Below are 9,698 nucleotides of genomic sequence, written 5' to 3'. Positions count from 1 at the left end.
GATCTCTTGATTGGAGATCAAAGTGTCTGGTAAGAGGCTGATTTTTTTTTTTTTCTTTTATGTCAAGCATTTGTGGACACCTATGCACTATCCGTTGAAAGATTTCTTTAGCAAACAGCATTGTTATTGGATTTTGGGACTTTTAATTACTTAATATATGAATGTGGACTTTTATATAATTTCAATAGATTTATGCACATTTTTTTGATGCAGCAGTATTTATTGATTTATTATTGTTTATGATTTTTTTAGGGTAAAGTACACTCACTTTTATATAAGCGGAGGTGCAACCTGGTGGCGTCAGATGGACCAAAACGTGATATCCCAGAGGTGTTCTATTGGATTTAGGTCAAGCAAGCGCGGGGGCCATTCAATAGCATCAATTCCTTCAGTCTCCTGGAACTTCCTGCATACTCTCACCACATGCGCCAGACATTGTCGTGAACCAGGAGCAACCCACAACTCACTGTAGTGTCTGACAATGTGTCCAAGGACTTCATCCTGCTACCTAATGCAGTCCGGGTGCCATTGTCTAGTCTGTAGAGGTCTATGCCTCCCCAGACTATCACTGACCCACCACCAAAACGTTCATGCTGAACGATGTTACAGGCAGCATAACATTCTCCATGGCTTCTCCAGACCCTTTCATGTCTGTCACATATGCTTAGGGTGAACCTGCTTTCATCTGTGAAAAGCACAGGGTGCCAGTGGCGGTCCTGGCAATTCTGGTGTTCAATGGCAAATGCCAATCAAGCTCTATGGTGCTGGGCAATGAGCACAGGGCCCTCAGCTCACCCTCATGAAGTCTGTTTCTGATTGTTCAGAACATTCACACCAGTGGCCTGCTGGAGGTCATTTTGTAGGGCTCTGGCAGTGCTCATCCTGTTCCTCCTTGCACAAAGGAGCAGATACAGGTCCTGCTGATGGGTTAAGGATCTTCTACAGCCCTGGCCACCTCCTGGAGTAACTGCCTGTCTCCTGGAATCTCCTCAATGCTCTTGAGACTGTGCTGAGAGACACAGCAAACCTCCTGGCAATGGCATGTATTGATGTGCCATCCTGGAGGAGTTGGACTGCCTGTGCAACCTCTGTAGGGTCCAGGTATCACCTCATGCTACCAGTAGTAACACTGACCTTTGCCAAATGGAAAACTAGTGAAAAAGAGAAAATATGAGTAGGGAAAAAATGGCAGTGGCCTCCACCTGTAAAACCATTCCTCTTTTGGGGGTTGTCTCATTGTTGCCCATCTAGTGCACCTGTTGTTAATTTCATTAACACCAAAGCAGCTGAAACTGATTAACAACCCTTTTGCTACTTAACTAACCAAATCAATATTCCAGGAGTTTAATTGAGTTGATGCTATACTCTGATTAAAAAGTGTTTCTTTAATTTTTTTGAGCAGTGTACTAAAGCCATGAGTCTTAATGTAAGGGAGATTAAACAAGGAAGGCATGTTTTTAAGTATAGCATTTGTGAGAACCGTGGCCGTATTCTATAGATCTAGTGGAGGAATGAGGCTAATAACCCCAGGACAGGGAGTGTGTTATTCTCTGGATTACCAGGTGAAAAGAGAAACCTGAAAAAAAGAAAATCACTGCAGGCCTGCCATCTAAGGCCTGGTAAGCTGCAGTATATTACATTTTTATTATTGGGTTCACATACATTTTAAAGGAAACCTGTTGTGAGGAAGACATGAAGGCTGCAAATGCTGACTGCCTGGCTGTTATGCTCACCTATTGCCTACACTACTTTGAATTCTAATCCTGAATAAGTTTGCAGATAAAGACATCACTTTACTAATCTACAGGCGTGTCCTAGGTTAGTGAATCCAAAAAATAATTTAGTGAGTTAGAATAATTGCCAGGTAACAGCATTTTCAGGGGGAAGAAGAGCAGAAACTGCCCTCATGAACCTGTCATAACAGACTTACTTTAATTGGAGATTTATTAATTTTGACAAAAAGTAAGTCGGCTACAAGTACTATTGCTGCGGACTTAAAGCATAACCACACTAAATCTGAGCACCACAAACCAAAAAAGCTTTAGGATTCATTCTTAATATTTAAAGAAAACTCTCCTGAAGACTTCTAGGATTTATGACATCATTTGCCCTAGGCCAGGAAGTAGCTGAATAACTGTAAATAAAAAAAAAAGTGTAAAACAAGTAAATATATACTTTCCCACCTGTTTACAATAGCTAGCAGCATAAGGATTAAAAATAATCAGTGCTGATTGAGAGAGTGAAGATCGGCTTTAAACTACCATATATACCAGGCCAAGGGGTCCATCACGGTCTATTCACAACCTTGGCACTGTGTGTCAGTCTGAATATTTTCTTTTTATCTTGCACCTCCAATTTTGTTCCAAGCTCTTTTTCCCACTTCTCCAGGTACGGTGGAGAAACAGATCCCGATATATTAGTAAAGATCTTATAAATACAAGAAGTTATATGTTTACTTATTGTTTGACTAAAAAAAAAAAAACGTTCTAATGGGTACGTGCTCTCCACCACCCTTAGTGGCTGCAGGAGAGTTGTTACAAAATGCCTCAGTTGGTGATACCGCCACTCATCTAACCTAAAAAATAAATCCTAATTTTTTAGTTCTAAAAAAGAACGTAAATCCCCATTTTCAGTGATTATCCTTCAAACGTGCATTTTTATCTTTTATCCATCTACCTGCAATACCCTCTCTCCCTAAACGAAAACAAATATGTTCTTTCTAATGGTATTAATAGTGAATTGTACTCCCATCCCATTTGCTTAGGAATTCTATCCTATTCTCTTATAATATTCTGTATTAAAGTGCTTATATTTTCCAAATAAATTCGATATTGTTGTGGAAGCCATATTATTTTATCTAACTGTGACCATCTTAGTGTATTTTCCATTTTTACCCAAAATTTCCCTTGTGCATTATACTTCCACTCCACTATTCGTGAGATCAATACAGGACGGTAGTATCTCCTAAAATCCGGCACACCTAAACCCCCAATAACTCTATCTCTACATAATACTTCATAACTAACCCTTGGTTTTTTATTTACCCATATATATTAACTCATCATCCTTATGATCTTAAAAAAGGACTCCGGCAAATCTATTGGAAGCAGGTGGAACCTGTACAGGATCTTCGGAACTATAACCATCTTTGATATTCATACGACCCATCCATGAGAGTGACCCTGTGGATATTTTCCTCAATTCTTCCTTTAGTTTATTAATGGAATATAATTTATTGATAGAGATTTTTCAAAGAAGGGTAAGCTTTACTCCTAGATAAGTTCATTCTCTCTCCATACAAAGGAGAAGGCTTTCTGTAAGCTCTGTTTTTCTGACTTTGATACGGTGATATTTAATATCTCTGATTTTTGAGGGATTCGTTTTCAAGGTTAATAATTCACCATAGTATTTTAACATCTTCATTAGGTTGGATAACATTACTCTAGGTTTCACAACATTAAATAACATATCAGCATAAGCCGCGACTTTATGCTCTACATTCCCTATCAAGATGTTTTTTTTTACATCTATACTTTTTCGAACAGTCATTAGATGTGATTCCAGAGAAATAACAAAAAGCAGTAGAGAGGGCATCCCTGCTTTGTACCGTTACACATTTTAAAAAATTGTGATAATGAACCATTGACTTTCACTGCTACTGATGGAAAACTATACAATTTTTTTTTTTATCCACTGAATCATCTTGTGTCCAATTCCTAATACTTCCAATGTGTCCATCATAAATCCCCATTCAACCCTATCAATGACTCTTTTGGCGTTGATCGACACTACCAATGCCAAACTCCTCTTACTTTTTTTGCAAAAGAAGCAATGATCTTAATCCATTATCTCTTCCCTCCCTGACACAAATCCCACTTGATCTATATATATCCAATCCGACATCAGCTCCTTCATCCTATTTACTAGAACCTTTGCATAGAGTTTTGTATCTATAAGAGTGATATTGTTCTATATCTAGCACATTGGGATGGGTCTTTTCCCTCTTTTGGTATAATTGTAATATATGCCTGCAGCAACTCTTACCTCATATCCATCCCCTCTCCAAATGCATTCATATAACAGCACAATTTGGGCACAAGCTGTTTTTGAAACTTCATATAATATCTTCATGTATATCACTCTGGTCCCGGGCTCTTTCCTGTTGCTGTACTTCTCAGTGCCACATTGATATCTTCTTGTGAGATTGTTTGTTTTTTCTAGAGCTAACAACCTCTCCTCCTCCAGCTTAGGCATTCCGGCCTCTTTTACATATAAATTATTTTTTTCTTTTCTTTCTCCCTCTGGTTCTTTCGGGTTGCTAGATCTTATATCATATAGCTTACTATAATATTTTTTAAACGTTTTAGCAATATCAGTGGTTGAATATACCATTTCTCCATTTTCATCTTTAATTTTCTCTATATAATTTCTTGATTTCTTTTCTCTTACCCTTCTCATTAAATATTTTCCTGGTTTATTTCCCCACTGATCTCTTTTATTTATCCACCCTATTAAAAACTCTTCTAGTTTCCTGTTCCATAGTATCCTTCAGTTCTTCTCTTTTCAAAATTATGTTCTGTTGTATCTCCACATCTATTTTCTTTTTATGTAGTTCTAGGTCAGATAACTCCTTAGTGTATTTTCCGGCGTATAAGACGTCACCCTACTTTTCCTGTTAAAATATAGGGTATGGGCTATACTCGCCGTATAAGACTACCCCTCTTCCAATGCACACTAAATAAAAATTAAAAAACATCAGATTTGATTTCAATATGGTATGGTATTCCAATGATGGGGCACGATTCCTCCCATTGACACCAATGATGGTGCCCCATCATTGATGGCAGAGCGAGGAATCGTGCCCCATCGTTGGTGTCAGAGCGAGGAATCGTGCCCCATCGTTGGTGTCAGTGGGAGGAATAGCATCCCATCATTGGTGTCCGTGGGAAGTATCGTGCCCCATCATTGGTGTCAGTGGGAGGAATAGCACCTCATTATTGGTGTCAGTGGGAAGAATCGTGCCCCATCATTGGTGTCAGTGGGAGGAATAGCGCCCCATCATTAGTGTCAGTGGGAGGAATAGCGCCCCGTCAGTGGGGAGAGGAATAGTGCCCCATCGTTGGTGTCAGTGGGGGGAGGAATAGTGCCCCATCGTTGGTGTCAGTGTGTGAGGAATAGTGCCCCATCATTGGTGTCAGTGGGAGGAATAGTGCCCCATCATTGGTGCCAGTGGGAGGAATAGTGCCCCATCATTGGTGTCAGTGACACCAATGATGGGACACTATTCCTCCCACTAACACCAATGACACTTGCTGACCCCTGTTCCAGTAAAGTGCTGCTGCAGCCAACATATGTGGTTGCAGCAGCACCTCTGCACTGCACACTTACCGGCTGCTCCCTCACTCGATTTTTGCGGGTCTGCTCGGCTCCGCCTCCTCGCCCGTGATTGGCCGCCTGTGTGCCTTTCCTGAGCTACAGTTCTGGCGGCCAATCACCGGTGAGGAGGCGGAGCCGAGCGGCAGGAGTGAGGGAGTGGCCGGAGTGACTGAATCAGCAGCGCTTCCTGGATGGATCGTCGTGGGAGCCAGGTAAGAGACAGCAGCCCTCTGCCCACCCCTGTACTTAGTCGGAATGGGGGGGGGCGGCACTGCGCCACCCCCCTAAAACGTGCTGCCCTGACGTATACCGGCGTATAAGACGACCCCCGACTTTTGAGAAGATTTTCAAGGGTCAAAAAGTCGTCTTATACGCCGGAAAATACGGTAAGTTTTATTTTCTTCTTCCTTTTGTTTTTTTTTTCAGCTCCTATCGAGAACAGAATGCCCCTAATATATGCCTTATGTGCTTCCCATATTGTTACCACAGATATCTCTCAGTCTCGTTGAGCATAAAGTATTGCTCTGTTTCCCTAGTCTTATCTCTGTCTCCTGTATGTGTTTCATTTAATTTCCACATATTACTTCTATTCTCTCTTTCCCCGTTTTAGTCTTATTGTAAAAGGTGCATGATCTGATAATGACATTACTTAAATATTAGATTATATAGTCCAAACTTGAGTACATCCCATGCGCTGGAGAGAAGGTATAGTCCTTATCCCTTGGATGTTTAATTCACCATGTGTCCATCAATTGACACTGATAAAGCCTTTTTTTTTAAATTGATTTTAGACTACTACCTCCATCCCTCTGTGCCAATGAAGATGCATCCAACCATGGGTCCAAAAAAAAAATGAATCTCTCCTGCCACTGACCCTTCTTAAAATTCATGAGGCTTTTCAATACACCTTCCAGATAAGCCATCTGATTTTTATTAGGGCAGTGATGTTCACTAATGTACATGCTACTCCTTGTAATTTCTCTCTCAGAAACAGAAACCGACCTTCTGGGTCTACCACTCTATCTTCCATAGTAAAGTTGACATTTTTTTCTATCCCAATTGCCACCCATTTTTGCTTGTTTAATAGGCGAGTCCGCATAAAACCATGTAGGGTAATATTTAGAGAATAACGTAACCTTTGTATTCCCCCACCCCTGCTTTTGCTTAACCTTTCTGTTCTCCCATTACAAGCTCACTCACCAAGGGGTCTCTGGTCCAGGGTGGTATGGCGGGGTCACCTTCCGTGGCTGAGGTTGTCCTGTGCTCTATCTTGCTAAATTCCAGCTGTAACATCCGGCATGCTGCTTCAGTAACCACTGCTCTCCCTTGCTTCACACCGGTCTCCTTCCTGCACACAGCGATCCCGAGGGTGCTTTTCCCCCATCACGTGTCCACAGCCCTTGTCTTCTGCGCTATCCTCATGGGACTTTGTCTCATCTATTGGGGCGACTGTCTTCCCCCCCCCCCCCCCCCTCAGTCTGCAACACACCACACACTCAGTTGGAGCAAGACCGGTAAGAGGGTTTTTTTCAGTTATCACTCTCCATGGGCACCGGGAGTGCCAGCGTTTAGTGTCCAGCCGGTGCCATATTCCAGCCCCTCCCCCCAGTGTAACCTGAATCTGCAAAGCCTGTTTTGATGCTCCCAGTCAGTTACTCCTAGTTGCAGAAGCCAATCAAACCTTTTATTTAAAATATTTTGTAATAGTAATAAATGACACAGATTGTACCTAGAATGTAAGAAAAAAAAAAAACCAGTTCTAAAAATATACTGGAAAAAAAAAAAAAAAGCAAAATCAACTACATTTTAAATGTGTCCATGCCATGGGAAGGCAAAATGTTCATTAACTACATGTGTAAACAGATTCTAATCTCTGCAGCTATGCAGTAAGAGATTAACAGAACATGCATGAGCATAGTGCAGCATGTTTAACTATGCAAAAGGAAACACAGCAGGGCTCCAGGTCAGCGTGAATAAAAACAGTTGAACTTTATTCAAGAGGCACTTACATGTAAAAACTCCACAAACAGCATCCTGATAGAATGCAGTGGGCAAAGACAGCTCTCTCTCCAGATAAGTGGATGCGGCAATTGCTGCAGGGAGTGGGAAGAGATCTGCTGAAGATGGAGGTACACGGCGTTCCTCCGTGCTCACCTGCCGAATGGCTGGGGTGTCTGACAGGTGCTGTGGATGACAGGTGGATGGGCTGCAATGTGTTCCTGAGGCTCCGCCTCCTATGTCAAGCAGCTGCAGCTGTGTTTCCTTTTGTATGTCCTAAGGGATTCCCCTATCCTTGGCAAGAAGCTGCCAGTGATTGCATGTGTTTAGTCTTCTTCGCCCACACCTTTACTCATTTAACAACCATGTAGAGGGACTGATCATTTGACACACACTATTCTCTGCACAATTGCAAGTTTTTGTTACATTGTATTCAGTGACAATTGTTACCATTTATCATGTAGTTAATCATCCTTATCACATTCCATCATCTGAGCGCTGGATATGCTTGTATTTTTACAAGTTGTATACAGTATGTTTAACCACTTGCCCTCCAGAGGATTTACCCCCCTTCGGGACCAGGCCATATTTTGCGATATGGCGCTGTGTTACTTTAACTGACAATTGCGCAGTCATGCAACGTTGTACATAAATTAAATTTATGTCCTTTTTTTACGCGCTAATAGAGATTTCTTTTGGTGGTATTTGATTACTTCTGTATTTCTTATTTTTTGCGCTATAAAGGAAAAAAAAAAACTATTTTGAAAAATAATTTTTTTTTGCAATAAAATATACCCAGTAAAAAAATTTTAAAATAAAATTTCTTCATAAATTTAGGCCAAAATGTATTCTGCTACATGTATTTGCTAAAAAAAATTACCAAAACAATACGTGTAAATTAATTGGTTTACGTGAAAGTTTTATAGCATTTACAAATGGCGGTGTATATATATTGGAATTTTTATTTATTTTACTAGTAATGGCAGCAATCAGCAACTTATTGCGGGACTGCAGTGGGCATTCTGACACTGGGGGGGAACTAACTGCCACTGACATCCCCAATGACACTAATACAGTGATCAGTGCTAATAAAGTACTGTCACTGTACTGACACTGGGCAGGAAGGGGTTAACAGCCTGTTGTGCGTGTGTTTTACTATGTAGACAAGCTGCTTTGTATTGCTCTGCTGTGCAGAGCAATACAAAGCAGCCTGTTTGTGCTGACAGGGGAGAGATCTGTGTTGTTTACATACAGACCTCTTCCCTGTCAGCTCTGCCAACAATCAATGAGTCCCGACTGAGAATTAATGGCCGGGACCCGGTGATTGACATGCCGAGGAGCCAATAGCGTCACGGGTAGGGAGCACATTTGCGCCTCCCCCACCCGGAAATGCAAAATCACATATCTATGTGATTGGTGCATCCCTGCCGCCGTGTAGCAGTACTGCTGTAGGGCGGTCAGGAAGCGGTTAAACACCACTTTGACAATATATTACTTACATTCAGATTTGCGTAAAGTGCTTAAAAGATGCCAGATTCTGAGCAATGCAGACTCCTTTTATTTACTTGCATCTTTTTGCCTCATAGTGCTCCTCTCCTAAGAGTGAACATATTAACAGTGTGCTAGGGGAAACACTTCTTATTTGTAGCAGGTAGCAGTCAGTCAACTTCTTTGAGAGTCATGTAAGCTGTACTGCACTTTTATCTGTTTGAAAAATTCCCGCTGGCAACATGTTTTGAAAGATCACTGACAACTGGTTAAATGTAAAGTGAAGAAATTCCAAATAGGAGAAAGGGCAATGTAACTGAAAACTGCAGCAGCAGGTTTATATATATATATTTTTTTTTTATAAAGGTGATAGTTTTTAAGCGTGTTACTAAACCCACAACAATAAAATCTGTATATGAAGTAAAGAATGCTTGTTCTACTCATTGTGGAACCTAAGGGGTTAATCCTCCGCATTGTGTAAAAAGGCTGTTTGAGACTTTCTTCTCTGCTCCTTCTCTTGTTGAAAATTACCATCTGTAATCACCTGCACATGCTCAGTTTGGTGTGTACTGATAGGTTTTTTTTTTCTTGGGAGAGTGCATGTGATCACCACAGGGCCAATCAGAACTGTCCAGAGGGTCAAGGGTTTCACATCCTCCAAGAGCAGAAAGAGAACGCCTACAAGCTTTAACTAGTGCTCTACTGAAGTCAGACAACTGCTCTAACTGCTGATAAAAGGTATTTAGCAGTTTATATTTACTAAAATAATTGCATTTCCATGTTGTGTGTACTGTGGGAGACCAGATATAGTGAATGCAGGGTCCTGGGTTTAGTAT

This window comes from Staurois parvus, unplaced genomic scaffold (genome assembly GCF_062004578.1).
Source record: "Staurois parvus isolate SC_StPar_1 unplaced genomic scaffold, SC_StPar_1.0 ptg000415l, whole genome shotgun sequence".
Lineage (NCBI taxonomy): Eukaryota > Metazoa > Chordata > Amphibia > Anura > Ranidae > Staurois > Staurois parvus.
The sequence above is the reverse complement of the archived record's forward strand: the minus strand, read 5'-3'. Positions refer to the sequence as shown.